This window comes from Ovis canadensis, chromosome 17 (genome assembly GCF_042477335.2).
Source record: "Ovis canadensis isolate MfBH-ARS-UI-01 breed Bighorn chromosome 17, ARS-UI_OviCan_v2, whole genome shotgun sequence".
NCBI classification, from domain to species: domain Eukaryota; kingdom Metazoa; phylum Chordata; class Mammalia; order Artiodactyla; family Bovidae; genus Ovis; species Ovis canadensis.
The window spans coordinates 67,240,999-67,258,373 of NC_091261.1; the positions used below are offsets into that span (position 1 = coordinate 67,240,999).

Genomic DNA, 17,375 nt, shown 5'->3' on the forward strand with positions numbered 1-17,375 from the left:
TTTTAAAATGTTAGGAAAAACCTGAATATTGTTTAGAAAATTTTTGTTAGCAGGAGTTTAAAAAGAGTTAATGATGGAGACTTTTGTAAGAGCAAAGTCCTGTATACATCTGACAAGGTTTAGGAACAAACTGTGTTCCTAAAATGAAACAAAGTCTTCACAAAAGGCTGAATTGTCAAAGTCCATAAACTTGAAGGTTTAGGGGTGATGTAGCAGTTTTAGGTTTCATTGACTTAATCAACATAGCCAGTTTCACAAAAATATAAAGAATGACTCTGAGTTAATAGGATGCACTTTCACCCCTGGCAAGTATCCTCTTGCCGCTTGGGTCAAGATGGGTCTCTCTGGTTATCACGGGTTGCTTTTGGGTCAAAGTTCATTATACTTTGGCCATTAATTCCCACCAAATCATTAAAATCATTTCATGTTGCCCTGAAAAAGAGTAGGTTGAAGCCTTGCTAAAGCTAGCAAGGGTTCCCCTACCATACAGTTCCTGTTCCTACTTGTCAAAATGATTATCATAACCCACAAACTAAGTATTTCTTAAGCTTTGTCTTTGTACATATCAAAATGTGCCCCGTCAGTGTTGACTGCCTAGTTGTGCAGAGTATGCGTGTAGTATATAGACTGTCTTCCCCCAAGTAGCATCAAACTGACGTCTGTAGAACGCAATGCAAGGAAGGGCAACTCCCTAGACAAAGATATTAGAGTTTAAATTCAGGAAACAGTTACAAGTTCTTAGTGAGTAAATGCCATTATCAGTTTATGACAGAATCACTTAGAAAGCTGTGCCAGGTATGACGGGGGAATGGGGACCCCAAAGACTCTTAACAAGGGCCTCAGCCTTTGGGAGTCTCCCAAGAAAACTCAGAAAGGAGTGCCATGAACCTTGACCCCAACGCAGCACAAACAAGCCAGACCCCACCCCAGGCGGGCCAGTGGGTATCTGAAGTTGCAAGGTCTTCCGCGTCTGAGGAAACCCCGCCCCTCCCTATCCCGCCCACATTCAACTCCGCCAATCCTCGGGAGCCATCGACCGCTCGGCTTCCCAGGCGCCTCCAATCAAGTACCTATATCCGGCCACGGGTCTGTGTCCCACGATCAGGGAAGGTCAGTAGAGAGCCTATCGGAGCCTGACTAGGGGCGTGACCGGGGGCAGGGGGCGGGCAGACTGGGACGATGGGGCGGAGCGCGCTCGGCGCAGTCGGGTGCGATTGGCCACCCCTGGCAGGAGCCGCACCTCGGACAGCAGCAGCGGCTGCCGCGGGAGGGTCCGTGAGGCGCCCGGTGGCGACGGCGGCATTGGGGTCTTGCGCGCGAGAGTGGGACCCGACGCGGAGACCGCAGGCGGACGCTCTGCGCTGCTGGACCGGACACTCAGTGACTGGACCCAGGTATTCACCGGGGAACAAGCGGCAGAAGAGCGACTCGGGAGCAAGTGTGAGAGAGGAAGCGGCGGCGGCGACGCGGGGCCCGGGGTGGTGACAGCAGGTCTGAGGTGAGAGCACCGGGGCGCGAGGAGTTGACAGAGTGAGTCGAGACCAGGGGACCCAGGGCGGAGTGGGGTCGGCGAGTACTCGAGGGAGAGGAGTTCCGGGAGTGGTTTTGACAGTCCGCTCTGTGGAGAGGAGACCCCTCAGAGGGGCCGGCCCCGCGGGCCTGAGAGGGAAACCCCGAGAGGGCTTGGGACAGCGGGTGTGACGGGAGGGGGCCCCCAGAGGAGCTGGGACATCGGGTGTAAGGAGGGAACCCTGAGGAGCTGGGATAGGGGATCTGAGGTGGGGGGGAAACCCTGAGAGGAGTTGGGACTGTGGATCTGAGGGGGGCGAGACCCTGAAAGGAGCTGGGACAGTGGGTCTGAGGGACGACCCCGAGAGCGGCTGGGAAAGGGGGTTTCAAAGGAGGAGACCCAGAAATGGACCAGGACAGAGGGTCTGAGCGGCAAAGGGGACTCCGAGAGGCTTGGGACAGCAGGTGTGTTGGGGGACACCGAGAGGAGCTGGGACAGCGGCTGTGACGGGGGACCCCTTGGGGGCTGAGGACCTGAGTCTGAGGGGGTCCCCAGGGGCTGCGGCGGAGGTGTGGCCCCGCCCCGCGTGGGCGAGAAAAAGGGGTCTGGGTCCGGGTCGCGGCGCTAGGCGAATCGCGACAGCCGGCCGCCGCTCCCCGGGTGCAGTCAGCTGAGCTTTCTTAGGACCGAGTGGGAGACAGGGGACCGCGGGAGCCCCCAGGACTCCGTGGGTGACTCTGAGGAACGGGGATTATGTAACGACCATCTTCAGGGAGAACACACGGACTGGAGGGTCTGGGTGAAGTGCGGGGATCCGGGAAAGGGCAGGGGCGAGGGGCTAGGGACCTCTGCTCACTGGCCGCCTCGTTTCCCATCTGTTTCTCCGAGTTGGGCGTTTATACCTTGAAAATGAGGGGCTTCCTGACTTCAGTAGCTTCCTCAGAGCGTGAAAAGTTGAAGCGGGCTTCTTTAACTCCCACAAACAAATGGAAAGGGAAGGGCTCCTCTTGGAGATGCAGGTTTTTGATTCATTAGGCTGTTTAAATTTTGGTAGACCCTGCTTCTTTTTTCACTTCGGCTCAGCGAGGAGATCAGAAATTGTTTCAGGTTCGGCAGCATACCAGTATATCAGTGTTTACAAGGCAGACTTAAAGGAACGAATATAGTAAGTTTGACTGTTTATGTATCTTTGATGTGTTGGAAAGATAGTTGGAAAGTCAAACTAAATTTTGAAAAGAGATATTGGAGCCACTGAACTAACAGCACTTTCCAGTTAGAATTCTTGTCCTGAAAGCTACCAGGACTGAACTTTAGGCATAATTCCAGGACAAGCTAAGGAGAGAAGCCTATTTAAACCAGACACTATGCGCTGGTGGACGGAGAAGGCAATGGCACCCCACTCCAGTACTCTTGCCTGGAAAATCCCATGGACGGAGGAGCCTGGAAGGCTGCAGTCCATGGGGTCGCTGAGGGTCGGACACCACTGAGCAACTTCACTTTCACTTTTCACTTTCATGCATTGGAGAGGGCAATGGCACCCCACTCCAGTATTCTTGCCTGGAGAATCCCTGGGACGGGGTAGCCTGGTGGGCTGCCGTCTATGGGGTCGCACAGAGTTGGACACGACTGAAGTGACTTAGCATAGCATGCGCTGGTGGAAAGCAAGTGTATGTCTACTAAAATGCTAAAACAAATAGTGGAAAGCCATAGAGGGTGGGAAATGGGGGGCAGCCTCCTACTTTGACAGATGTGAAAATTAATGACCAGGCTAGTTGTTCAGAATACTTAGGATATGTTAATACTGTCCTGACTACCTTTCCAGTGTTCTCTTGAATGCACATGCTTTGTTATGATTGTTCCCAGGGGTTTTACATTTGAATTTTTTAACCTCTTTTCTTCTGTGTGTTGCTTCTCCTCACCTCTTATCTTGCGACAGGTTTCTTTTTCATAGAAGTAGACTTAGAAAATGATGGCTTGGGGGAGATACTGGGGAATGATCCCCTCCAATATTCTTGCCTGGAGAATCCCATGAACAGAAAAGCTATAATCCATAGAGTCCCAAAGAGTCCAACAGGACTGAAGTGACTTATCTCACACTTATCTCACATAATTACCCTATCATTTTGCAGTTATTTAGATATCATCTTTATTTCAGGTTGAAAATAATGTCTTATTAGAAGCCTTTGCCTGTGTTCAGTAATGGGCAGCTAAGAAGAAGAAAGAAATACTGTATTATTTCTCAAAGACATAATATAGAAGGCTTACAGATAACTGCATGTTTAAATCCAAGACAAAAATTACTGAAGATGTCTTATATTAGGGTGATAATAAGTAGAGGTAATGTATCATTTGAGGATTTTCATTTGATATTACCGGATACAGTATCAGGTACAATGGTTTCAGAGAGTGTGGAGTTTGGTGTGGTTATGAAAATTCCACCAGAAAGAGAAAGGACTCTTCTTTCTGAGAAGTCCTCAGAAACAGAAGTTATGGTGATGAGAGGAACAAACACACAAATACAAATAGTAGATACACAAAAACAAATTTAAAATATGAGAGACTATGTTTAAGATGTAAAAAGTGTAACATTTTTACATTAAATTTATTTTTCCAGAACCCTACGTATAAGAAAAAGGAGGGTTAGTTAACTCCAGAGGGTTATTTACAAGGGGCATGAGTGCTTAGTTGACTCTGACTCTTTGCGACCACCTGGACTGTAGCCCACCATGGTCCTCTGTCCATGGTATTCTCCAGGCAAGAATGCTGGTGTGGGTTGCCATTTCCTTTTCTAAAGCATCTTCCTGACCCAGGGATCAAACTCATATCTTCTGCATTGGCAGGCAGATTCTTTACCACAGAACCACCTGGAAAGCCTAGGTTTATAAGGGGCATGTATTCATTATGTAATGCATGTAATGTATGAAATAGTCTGTAGAGGGATTGAGAATCTTAGTAACAATAATCCTGCAAAGTAATAGAAACGTTTGAGCAGATAAGCTCTTCCATCATCCTTGTTAGCTTGTTTCTGTCTGGTACAAATGGTGGTCTCTCAAGATGAAATTTTAGTTCCTTCTAAGAAAAGAAAATATTCTGGTACTCCCCTGAGTGATTACTAAACCAGTCATTTAAACCATGTTATGCTATATGGTATTGACCCAGAGAACCCTTGTAATAAAATTTTTAATGATAGGCAGGGCCCATAATAACTTTTTATTCCTGGGGACATGGGGTGGAGGTAGGGGAGGTTGGTTAGAAGGGTAGCAATTTTGTGGGAATTTATTTTCATTTGTTTCACAAAATAAAACTACACTTTGAGAAGCTATTAATATGTAAATTAGTGAAACCTGTGCTCATTATACGTGTTAATTTTTGATTGAAAAAAATATAATCAAAAGCAGAGATTAAGAAGGAGCCTCATCTTTCCATATGAATGGTTATAACCACCAGAGAATACATGCTGTTTTTAGTTTAGAGTTCTGAAATAATTCTTAGTTTAGCAGGATGCAAGTACTGCCTAGTAAATACAATAACCCATTTTATACTTTCTTTAGCACTTGAGTCATATACAGTCAAATCATTGTAATCTCAGAGTCTACCTTATCTAATTTGGCTTAATTTTTAAGCCAACCTGAAAAAAGGTCTCTTACTTGCCACTGTTCATACTTGTTGGTTTCAGTGATATGGGAAAATGAATGAAAAGTAACTATTGGTACTTTGACTTTAGGGTCTTTTTAGAGTTTATTTTATAGACACTAAAATCATCTTTCCTTTATAATCTTTTCCTTCATTCTGTTTTTTCCCTCCCCCTAAAAAGAAAGCAGATGGACAGAAGGAAAGCTTTCATCAAACAGTGTTTTGTGGCTGTTCTAAAAGAAGACTTCTTTTCAGTCTTCAATGAGAGAGTCCCACTGTAGTTTTGAGTTATGGGATACTGTACAATTGCATTTCTTCATGGAAAGTGTAGTTTGTGATTATTTAGCTTTAACATTCATTTAATTGGTTACTTTGTCATTTGTAAGGATATGTTAAAAATTTGTTACTATTTTCAAACTCGAACTCTTGTAGTAAAAAAAAAAAATTTACTTATGTCTAATGATGGATTAGATGCATTGAATTAACGGACCAAAATATGATGTAACTCACTTACAGGCTATGGACAACAAATTAAAAATAACAAGTATTCAGAAATTTTATGATAGTAGGAATTAAATTGATTATCATTCCAGCTACATGTTTTTAAAGTTACCTAAATTCTTTATAAATCAACCTAATGCATTTTTTTTCTGTCTGACCTGAGATTAGTTAGAAATGAGCATATTTAAAGTCTTTGTAAATTATTTCTATTTTACATCAGAATGGCCTAGGAGTCAGTTTCATGATACTCAGATCAACTCCTAACCATTATCCCCTTTCTCACAGATACACATTTATCATCCCTAGAATGAGAAGAGAGGTAATAAACATTTTACACCTAGCAAAACCTACTCACAGGTGGCTCATGTCAGTTTAGCTCCTAACATTGGAACTGATACATTGTAGCCTACTGTTTGGGAACCTTTCACCTAACCCCTGGCCTCAGTAAAAATGATGGATAGCAAAATCAACCCCATATTTGTTATGCTTACTATTTTAGTCACTTATCAAAGTACTCATTAGAAGATTTCAGTTTTACTTTCTCACACTATTTTTGACGGACAGGGGGATAACCTTTTATTTCCAAATCAAACTAGGACTCTGTGCAGTATTTATTTTTACATGTTTCCTTTTCTGTCTAATGACACTGGCTTTTGTCCATAGCAATCAAGGCTTATGACAATTCAAATACATTTTATTTACCCATTACAATAGATGGCACTAATCAAGACAGAATGCTTTCTTAAATACACTAATAACCTAATTGGTCTTGGCAGTAGGCATACAAAACAGAATTGGAGTTCATGGCCAGTTTTTCATTCTATTGTGAATATTTGCCTTTACTTCTTGAAGATGTTCTGTGTAAATACACAAATATTTCCCCAAACCACATAAATAGTTTTTAACTCTTCTAGATCAAGATTTAATAGCAAGCACAGAGTATGAAGGGTGCTCACTAGATGTCAGTTGAATGAATGTGAATGAATTAATGATAGGCAAATTATTAGATTATATTTATGTTCACATTTAGTTTCATATTTTCACTGAGGGCTTTTAGTGCATCAAAAGAGTGTTAAAAGAATGATTCTGTTGGAACCCAAGAACAAATGTTAGCATTATTTATCTGCCATGTAGGAAACAGCATGATACATTGAAAGGAGAAAGGGCCTGAGACTCAGACCCAGGCACCTATTTTGGCTTTATCACTATGCCAGCTGGCTTATCCTGGTTAAGTTACTTAAGTGTTTAAAGCTCTCAGTTCTCTCATCTGTAAAACAAAAATATGGGCCTCACAAGATTCTTATAAGGAATAGTGAAGTGATGGTCGCTCAGTCATGTCTGACTCTTTGCGAGGCCATGGACTATTCAGTCCGTGGAATTCTCCAGGCCAGAATACTGGAGTAGGTTGCCTTTCCCTTCTCCAGGGGATCTCCCCAACCCAGGAATCAAACCTAGGTCTCACACATTGCAGGTGGATTCTTTACCAGCTGAGCCCTTATGGCTTATAAGGAATAAATGATGCAATTTATGTAAAGCACCAAGTACAGTGATAAATGCATAGGTGTTTAACAAGTGATAGCTGCTTATTATTTTAATCACTTGAAACCATTTTTCAGTGCTGTTTTTGCTCTATCCTCAGTATCTAATCACTTGCTGTATCCCGTGGCTCCTGGCTCCAAAAAGAATAATTAATAGGTCACACATAGGGAAATTGAGACTCAGTATGAGTGACTTCTTGGAATTTCATTGCATCCACTAGCTTTATTAACAGCGTACTTCTTAAGGCCCACTTGACTTTGCACTCTAGAATGTCTGGCTCTGGGTGACTAACCACACCATTGTAGTAATCCACTTCATTAAGATCTTTTTTATACAGTTCTTCTGTGTTTTCTTTACATCTTTTCTTGATTTCTTCAGCGTCTACTAGGTCTTTGCCATTTTTATCCTTTATTGTATCCGTCTTTGGGCAGAATGCTCCCTTGATGTTTCCAGTTTTCCTGAAGAGCTCTCCAGTCTTTCCCCTTTTGTTGTTCTGTTGTTAAGCATTGTTCTTTGAAAAAGGTCTTCTTTTCTCTTCTAACTATTTTTTGGAACTCTGCATTTAAATGGATGTACCTTTCTCTGTCTCCCTTGCTTTTTGCTTCTCTTCATTCTTCCACTATTTGTAAAGCCTCCTCAGATAACCACTTTGCCCTCTTACTTTTCTTTTTCTTTGGGATGGTTTTGTTCACCTCCTTCTGTACAATATTACGGACCTCTGTCCCTAGTTCTTCAGGATCCCTGTTAACTAGATCTAGTCCTTTGAATCTATTCATTACCTCTACTGCTAATTCATACGGGAATTGATTTAAGTCATACCTGCTGGCCTATTATTTTTCCCTGTTTTCTTTAGTTTAAGCCTGAATTTTGCTTTGAGAAACTGATGATCTGAGCCACAGTCAGCTCCAGGTCTTTTTTTTGCTGACTGTATACAGCTTCTCTATCTTCAGCCTCAATCAGTTGATTCAAATCAATTTGATTCAAATCCTTAAAGGATGATGCCAGCAAGGTTTTGCATTCGTTATGTCAGCAGATCTGGAAGACCCAGCAGTGGCCACAGGACTGGAAAAAATCAATTCTCACCCCACTCCCTAAGAAGGGTAGTACCAAAGAATATACTAACCATTGGATGGTTGCACTCATTTCCCATGCTAGTAAGATCATGCTTAAAATCTTGCATGCTAGGCTTCAGCATTATGTGAACAAAGAACTTCCACATGTCCAAGCTGGGTTTAGAAAAGGAAGAGGAACTAGAGATCAAATTGCCAACATTTTCTGGATTACAGAGAAAGCAAGGAAATCTCAGAAAAAAATCTATTTCTGTGTCATAGACTGTGCTAAAGCCTTTGGCTATGTGGATCATGACAATCTATGGAAAGCTGTTAGAGAGATGGGAATACCAGACTATCTTACCTATCTCCTGAGAAACCTGTATGCAGGTCAAGAAGCAACAGTTAGAACCTTATATGAGACAACTGATTGGTTCAAAATCAAGAAAGGAGTACGACAGGGCTGTCTGCTGTCATCCTGTTTGTTTAACCTATATGCTGAGCACATCACAAGAATTGCCGGGCTAGATGAGTGACAAACTGGAATCAAGTCAACAACCTCAGATATTCAGATGTTACCACCCTAATGGCAGTAAGTGCTGCTGCTGCTGCTGCTGCTAAGTCACTTCAGTCATGTCCGACTCTGTGCGACCCCGTAGACAGCAGCCCACCAGGCTCTCCCATCCCTGGGATTCTCCAGGCTAGAACACTGGAGTGGGTTGCCATTTCCTTCTCCAGTGCATGAAAATGAAAAGTGAAAGTGAAGTCGCTCAGTGGTGTCCGACCCTCAGCGACCCCATGGACTGCAGCCTTCCAGGCTCCTCCATCCATGGGATTTTCCAGGCAAGAGTACTGGAGTGGGGTGCCATTGCCTTCTCAGAATGGCAGTAAATGAAGAGGAACTAAAGAGCCTCTTGATGAGGGTGAATGAGGAGAGTGAAAGAACCAACTTAAAACTTAAAAATACTAAGATCTTGGCATCCAGCCCCATTACTGCATGGCAAATAGAAGGGGAAAAGGTGGAAGTAGTGACAGATTTCCTCTTCTTTGGCTCTAAAATCACTGCAGATGGTGGCTGCAGCCATGAAATCAGAAGACCATTGCTTCATGGCAGGAAAGTGATGACAAACCTAGACAGTGTGCTGAAAAGGAGAGACATTACTCTGCCAACAAAGGTCTGTATAATCAAGGCAATGGTCTTCCCAGCGGTCATGTATTATTGTGAGAGCTGGACCACAAAGAAGGCAGAACACCAAAAAATTGATGCCTTCGAACTGTGGTGCTAGAAAAGACTCCTGAAAGTCCCTTGGACTACAAGGAGAACAAACCAGTCAATCTTAAGGGAGATCAACCCTAAATACTCACTAGAAGGACTGATGCTGAAGCTGAAGCTCCAGTATTTTGGTCATCTGATGTGAACAGATGACTCATTGGAAAAGTCCCTGATGCTGGGAAAGATTGAGGGCAGAAGGAGAAGAGGACGTCAGAGGATGAGATGGCTGGATGGCATCACCGATGCAATGAACATGAACTTGGGCAAACTCCTGGAGATGGTGAGGGACAGGGACGCCTGGTGTGCTGCAGTCCATGGGGTTACAAAGAGTCAGACACGACTGGGCGACGGCCATACCAACAGTGGCAAACTTGACCACTGTAACCTAGATCTGGTTTTTCAACTCAATACATGTTTTACTTTATATTTCTTAAAGGTCCAAGAAAAAGCTAATGAAAGCCCAAAATATGTGCTCAGAAAGGTCTACTGTGACAAGTTTCCAGTCTCCTCTTTTTTGTTCTTCCTGTATACACTATTGCTCTCTTATTCCCCCTAAAATACAGCTCTGATTTTGTCATTTCTGTGTTCAAAACTTTTAATACCCTGTGGCCTACTAAATTCAGTACAGATTTATCAACCTGTTTAGTGTTCCTATAGCCCCATAATCCATCTATATCTCTATCTGTATATATCTATATCTATCTCCTGTGCCCCAGAACAGGCTGCTTACAGCCAAGCACTTACTGATTCTACCTTCATGCCTTTGTTCCTGCTGTTTCTTTTCCCTGGAATGCCTTTTCTATTCCTCATATTTCAGAGTTCAGTTTGTGGGATCTTAGTTTCCCCAAGCAGTGATCAAACTCGGGTCCCCAGCAGTCAAAGTGCTGAGTCCTAACCACTGGGACTACCAGGGAATTCCTGCAGATCTAATTTTAATGCCATCTTTCCTGAGTCCTCTGATCATCTTCTTGCTAATCTCTCCTCTAGATTCCTTAAGTGCTTACTTTGTACTTATCTTTCATATTGTATTCTTCTCTATACTGGAGAGGACACCATTCTGACACACCAGATATTTTATATATGTTTTTGTTTGTCAAATATCCCTCCACTAGAATTTAGACTCCATGAAAGCAGAGATTTTCTTATTCATTGCTTTCTCCCAACTCATGAAACAGTGCCTACCTAGCATGTAGTGGTGGTAGTGTAGCCACTAAGTTGTGTCTGACCCTTATAACCCCAAGAACTGCCTGCCAGGTTCCTTTGTCCATGGGATTTCCCAGACACGAATACTGGAGTGAGTTGATCTTTCTTTCTCCAGGGTATCTTCCCGACCCAGGGATCAAACCCCTGTCTCCTGCATTGCAGGAGTATTCTTTAGTGACTGAGGCACCAGGGAAACATGTAGTAGTTGTTCAATAAAGGTTTCTTGACTCACTAAATGGGTGAATTTGGCTCTGGGAATTTCTCCCATTTATTGTCTAAAAAGAAGGTTTTGTTATTTGAAACATAAAAAATAAAATCCTAAGGAAATGAAGCATAGCTGGGAAGAGTAGAGTTTATCCATATATTTTATTCTCTGGGCTTTACATTTTTTTGAGCAGCCCTGAATTTATTGTATTTTTGTTTTACTGAATACAAATAAAAGCCATTCCTACCATGACATCATACATCCAAGATGATTGTGTCCCAGTCCAGCTACAATCTAAGAAAACAACATTCCTTGTAATAAAATCTAATGGAAGCTTCTAACCTGGCCCTGAGGCAGTAAAGACTTATAAGACCAAAATGATAACAAAATTCAGTACAGGGGCATTATCCCATTAAGAGCACTTCATTTATTTTTCTTAGCTGCTGATATTAACCCTGAAAATTGGTCAAATCAAGCTCCTGATGTTAATTTGGGGTTATCAGTTTTCTGCATGTACAAGTAATTGGGTTTGAAATGTGTTTTAAGCCTGAATTAAAAGAACTTAGTCACTGGTGACTCATGGTGAGAAGTTTTTCCTTTTCCCTGCTGGAACATACGCCATTGCTGCCAACCTGGCCTTTTTGAAACACTGCAAACATAAAGAATCTTGTTTTTCTGTACTAGGTTCTAGAAAAGTTCTTTAAGGTTTAAGGTGGCATGGCCTTAATTACAGTGCATTTTAGCTTTGTATAAAAAGCACTATGATTGACTCTCCAAATTTCCATACAAATTTCTTTTGTCTCTGCCTTTAGGGAAGTTTTCTCATTATATATGAAATAGTCAAAAGTCTACCAGACAGTGTATGAATGACCACAGGGATTTTGTTCTGTTCCTATATTTAGGCACTATATTCCTAGTGCCTAAATAGAGCTTTCCACAGGGAAAGCAATTAATACATATTTGTTGAGTAAAGTCACAAATATTCTTTAATAACAGTGCGTCTTAGAAAAATCATGAACGTCTACTAAAATAAATTTTCTCCAGCCTTTTTGAATTAGGCAATCATCAATTCACAATCAGTCTAGTTCGGGAGGCTCTTGGTATTAGCCCAGGGTAGTTCTGCCCCAATAGTTCCCAGCATTGATTGTGCCAACCTGAAATCTCCTTTAGCGGTTCACTTACCAAAGGAAGGGTAAATCGGCAACACCCATAGGCACTTGCACCTGTGGGAACCAATGGGCGTCGTAACAGGAAATACTTGAGCTTGCAATACAGATAGTCATGAGCAGCGCCCAGGTCACGCCGCTTTTATCTGCAGTTCCTTATTCGGATTGTACAAGGTTTCGTGGAGTTGGGTTTTTTTGCTTGTTTGTATATGTGTGTGTGTATATATATATAAGTTTAAAAGAGAACAACTTTAAATTTGAAAATCGAACTGTGAATGCTGACTGGCATCATCTTCATTATCAAGGAACTGGTGAGTTGTCTTTTCCTTTCTCTTCCTTCTAACGTTTCTTTTCCTTCTAATGTTGTGTACCCTGAAACCTCACTCCAGCGCACAGAGGGGATTAGACAGAGGGTGCGTAAATGTACAATAACTAAAACTTAAGCTGATGTTATCAACAATAACAACCAGTTCTGATATTTACATGATACCATAATGGTAGGCATTGGTAGGATTTTGTAGTTTTTACCTTAAGGTTCTTTTAGCTTGAGCTGGTTTTCCTCTGTTGTGGGGACAGGAGAAAAAGAATCAGGAAAAGTTTTCAGAAAATTCTTTCCAAAATGTCGAAATGTAAAGCTATATAAAATGCTGTTGACGTTAACTGTCTGACCAGGAAGTACTCTCTTAAAGCCTCATTTATAAAACTGTGTCTATAATAACTTCCTTTCTCGGGATGAAGGTGCTGATAGCATGATCTTGTTCTTACAACTTAAGTGGAATTCAGTTTTATCTTTCCTAAGTGAATAAGAAGCTGCCTTTTAAAGAAAGCCATCTCTGGGGCAATCTTACTGACTGCTGTAGCTAAGTAAAGAATTTTTAAAGTCTTTAGGATGTCGAATGGGGAATGTAGGACATGCATTTGAGAAGATCTACTTAGAGTAAGCTTGGTGTTTTGTTTTAAATGTAATGTTTTATTATAAATATAGTTTGTGTCTAAACATAGCTAATAAACACTGTTGAGTTTCATGTGAATATTTATGGCCTTAACTCAAAAGTCCAGCTGAGAGTAATCAACCTAAAAATTCACTGGATTCATATGCTCTATTTATTTTAATTTGTAGTTTGATATTCTACAAATAACTATTAGTGGGGATTATTTTCAAAGTGTTTTATTTTTTCCTTTCTCCTGGATAAGTAAGGTAAATATTAAGCTGCAAATAAAACATCAAAATCTTGTCAGAAGAGTTTTTTAAACACAAATTTTAAATATACTGAAGGCCACTTTTATTAAATGGATGCAGTTTTTGGTAATGAATGATATTATTACTCTAAGACAACAGTTCAAAATTAGGTTACTTAAAACAGCACACTTGTTTATCCTGGAGAGCTTAAAAAATAACAAGCCACTTCCCATTTTTCTTTCACAGAAAGGGATAAAAGGAGAGAAAGCAAAGCAGTTTTGTTTTGTTTTTTTAATGTAATATCACATTTAGAGACAGAAAAGTTAGAAGATTTGATCACATTTACTTTGTTTTGTAATTTTTTTTCTTTAGTAGTAAGGGTAGTTTACTTATTAAAGTATAAAAATAAAATATCTTAGGCATGAGGTAATAATTTATGGGACTACTCCAGTCCAAGAGATGAAATTAGATGAAGTAGGCAAGTGGATACTTTTTTAATATCTCATACTTTGTATGTCATTCATAATATTTCATAAACTGGGAAAGCTACCTTAACAGTTTCTCCCAAATTTACTAGACTCTTGGAACATGGTTTAAATGAAATGTGTATAACCCTGACTTCTAAACTCCTGATATTTTATGTAAAGTCTTTATCTGTAAAGTCTTATGATGGTACATAGGGTTGTTGTTGCTGTTCTGTCGCTAAGTCATTTCCAACTCTTTGTGACCCTGTCGACTGAAGGCATGCCACGCTTCCCTGTCCACTGTCTCCCAGAGTTTGCTCACATCCATGTTCATTGATTCAGTGATGCCATCCAACCATCTCATCCTCTGCTGCCCTCTTCTCTTTTTGCCTATAGTCTTTCCCAGCATCAGGGTCTTTTCCAATGAGTCAGATGCATAGGATACATTTTCATTGAAGCATTGCAGTGGATATTACTGATTTGGGGACACTAGTCTTTCTAACATATAAAAAGGAAATCAAAACCTTCAAATAATCTTTGAAATATGATCATATTGCATTTTTTCTTCATATTTATGAATGTTAAAAATCTAAAAGAGCAAATTAGGTAAATTTCAGTATTCACTGATAAGGAGGACTTTTGTGATTGTCTGAGCATTCTTTTAGCAGTCCAAAAGTATCCCCGTCGGAGGCTGGATGGAGGTGGGGCAGAGGAAGTTGCTGGGGCTTCACAGTAGTGACCGATTATTGCAGATTTAATGGCTGCTTGCCCAGACACCACTCATTGGAGGGAAAAGTGGTAGTTACTAATTGCATCCTACTAATTTGTACATGTTTATTTAACCAGTTATAACTGCTTGCTGGTTTCACACACAGGTGACAAGTTTTAAACTTCTGAATTACTTGACATGTGCTTAATCTTCTTGAGTTTACCGCAGTCATATCTATTATCTTCAGTCAGCAGAGATCACACTGACTCTTTTGTGAAAGACCATGTGTTAGCAGAAAAAAAAAAGAGAGGGGTGAGGGGAAACAGAACTTGAAACTTTAACTGCTTTACCCTCTAGTGAAGAGTATTGCAGAGTTAAAACGTAAAGTTTTAGACAATCTATATAAAATTGTATTTAGACGATTTATATAAAAACTATTAAAAATAATCATCTCCTGTGAAGGGGTTTGCAGTTCTCCGTTGTTCTAGTTCAGCCTGAAATTGAGATTCTTAGTGTTGCAACATAAAAGGAAGCTTTGTGGAGGAAATATGACATCTCTGCCCAGATGCATAAGGAGGAGAGTTATTTTTAAAAATGTTTTCTTATGAATATATATATTGTACTGAGAAGTAGCTTTAAAAAGCTAGTTTCTATTTCAGGGTCATTGGTAGGAGTTACATAGGTTGCTCAGGTCACTGGAATTCTATTAAGAAAATATTTTTTTTAAAGCATTTTGATGTCACCAATCAGCCTAATTTGTCTTGACCTGGCCTATCTAAGTGACATTTTTTTTAATGTGAATCAAATTAAGATGTTGAGATCCTGTTAATACCATGAAATAGTCGTGTAATATGTGTCCTCCTGCAAGAGGAGACAGTTCACTCCCATTTCATAGCAGCGTCTCACTCTCCTCCAGGAATAGTATAAGGAAAGGTTAGAGATGAGTCCAGAAATCTCTCCATTTGTATCTTTGATGCTCCTCCCAAACCCTTTGACTCTGTGGATAGCACGCCACCCTTCCTTATCTCTCACTTTTGGTTTCACTCACATATATGTAGGATTGGCAGTGTATTCTAATGATTCACAAGAGCACGTCAGATGAACACGTCTGCCGCTTACCAGGTCACTAGGTTTGTGACCTTGTATAATTCCCTGAACTCGCAAAGCCTCGGTTTCTTCACTGGTGAAATGGGCATAATCATAGTACCTCCCTCACAAGATTGCTGTGAGGATTAAATGAGGTGTGTATTAAAGCACAAGTTTGATTACACATAGTAAAGGAAGAGTTCAGTGAATGATAGCAGATAGGGTTATTTTTGCTGTTTGTTACTATGCATAACACTCGAACGTTTCGAGTGTTATGCATAGTTCTACCAGAAAATGATCTTGAGAGGAGGTATGAAACAGTGCATGCACCTGTGTACAGATAGCAGGGTCAGTGTTGCAGTAATAGAAGAACCCGAAAAAACTGTGGAGCATGCGAATGAAATCTGTAAATCTTCTTTATGCCATTTCTGTATTTACTACTCTCTACGGAGAGTCGGACACAACTGAGCAACTGAACTGAAGGAGAGTGGAAGCAGGGAAGAGTTGACTGTAGACTTAAATATTTAGTAAAAAAAAAAAAATGAACCTGCTAAATTTGGCTTTAGTAATGTTTTTCTCCTTGTTTTTCACTTCTGAGAATTTCTTCCTAATTTGATAGCACAACTCAGGAAAGCAACATGGCAAAATGTTGATTTCTTAATTCATTTTCTCACGAGAGTTTGTTGGTTTTTTTCAGACTGGCTCATTACCAGATTAAAGTCAGGATTATGTTTTGAGATTTTTGGATCAGCTGGGGAAAAAATAATAATAATAACCAGGTTGGGTTTTCAAGGAATGTGTTAGTTTTTTTGGTTTTTGTTTTAGGCGGAAGGGGACTAGAACCAGACTATAAAGAACATACACTTGAATGTAAAGAAGAATGTTTTTCTCTTTTCACCATGTTATTCTCTGGGAGCTTATATCCTGTGACAGATTAATTAACTTTGTATTGAAAAATGTATTGAAAACAAATGAATTTTTACCTAAATAGATTTTCATGGGGCTGTGTTAGCAAAACAGTTGTGAAATTAGGGAGCACCTTCAGTAAATTTACTAAACAAAACAATGGAACTACTTACAGAGAGAGTACTTGCAAAACCTTTAGGCCTTGTGGAAGTATTTCTAGTGTTTGAGATGTCCAGGTTTTAATCTGTGGTCCAACTCCTTTACCTTGTAGCCAGTCCCTTGGTTAGTCTGTGCCTCGTCCTTGTTTTTCTGGTACCCCTCCCAATTTTACAGTCTCAAGGCCCATCACATTGCCACTAAGAAACACTCTGTGCACCTATCCCACTCATACTCTTATCACCTCATTCCTGGATTACTACAGTTGCCTTCCTTCGCTTCCCTCTTTTTTCCAGCTCATCTTGATTAACCTTCTTTAAATGCTACTGCTTTTAGCACATCTCTCCCCTTACTGGAAAGCTTCAATGGTTCCCTGTTATCCACCACATGAAGTCTAACCTCTTCTGCCTGACTTTTGACGCCCTGGCTAATCTGTCCCATGCTACTCATCCATCTTCATTTCCTGTGTTCTTGGCCTGTTCTTTCTGCTGCTGAAGTCAGTCTGTCTCTCGAACATTGTGCTGATTCAAGTGTTGAGCCTCTGTTACTATTTATTTCACTCAAAAAACCCTCCTCCCTTGTTTCTGCCTCATCAGATTTTACCTTTTTCTTCAAGACCTTGTGTAAAATTTACTTCCTGTTTGAAACTTTTCCTATTCAGTTCTTACTGTTTTGCTGCAAACTCCCAGGTGATTTTTTAGAATTGAAGCATAGGTGATTTACAGTGTTGTATTGGTTTCAGGTGTATAGCAAATTGATTCCATCATACAAACATATATATCTGTTTCTTTAGAT

General features: G+C 40.8%; 1 protein-coding gene across 9 annotated transcripts in view; it reads left to right on the plus strand.

Moving 5' to 3' along the window:
- The first annotated feature begins 1,178 nt into the window (after positions 1 to 1,178).
- Positions 1,179 to 17,375, plus strand: part of TAOK3 (TAO kinase 3) — a 186,371-nt gene continuing 170,174 nt past the window's right edge. For 2 of the 9 annotated variants that reach the window (XM_069557953.1, XM_069557950.1), the window contains exons 1-2: positions 1,201 to 1,498; positions 9,301 to 9,407. The gene's annotated coding sequence lies outside the window, so the exon portion shown is untranslated. Of the gene's footprint in view, positions 1,499 to 9,300; positions 9,408 to 12,150; positions 12,391 to 17,375 lie in introns of those variants that run through there. The other 7 variants (XM_069557951.1, XM_069557947.1, XM_069557956.1 and 4 more) reach the window with 6 other exon arrangements.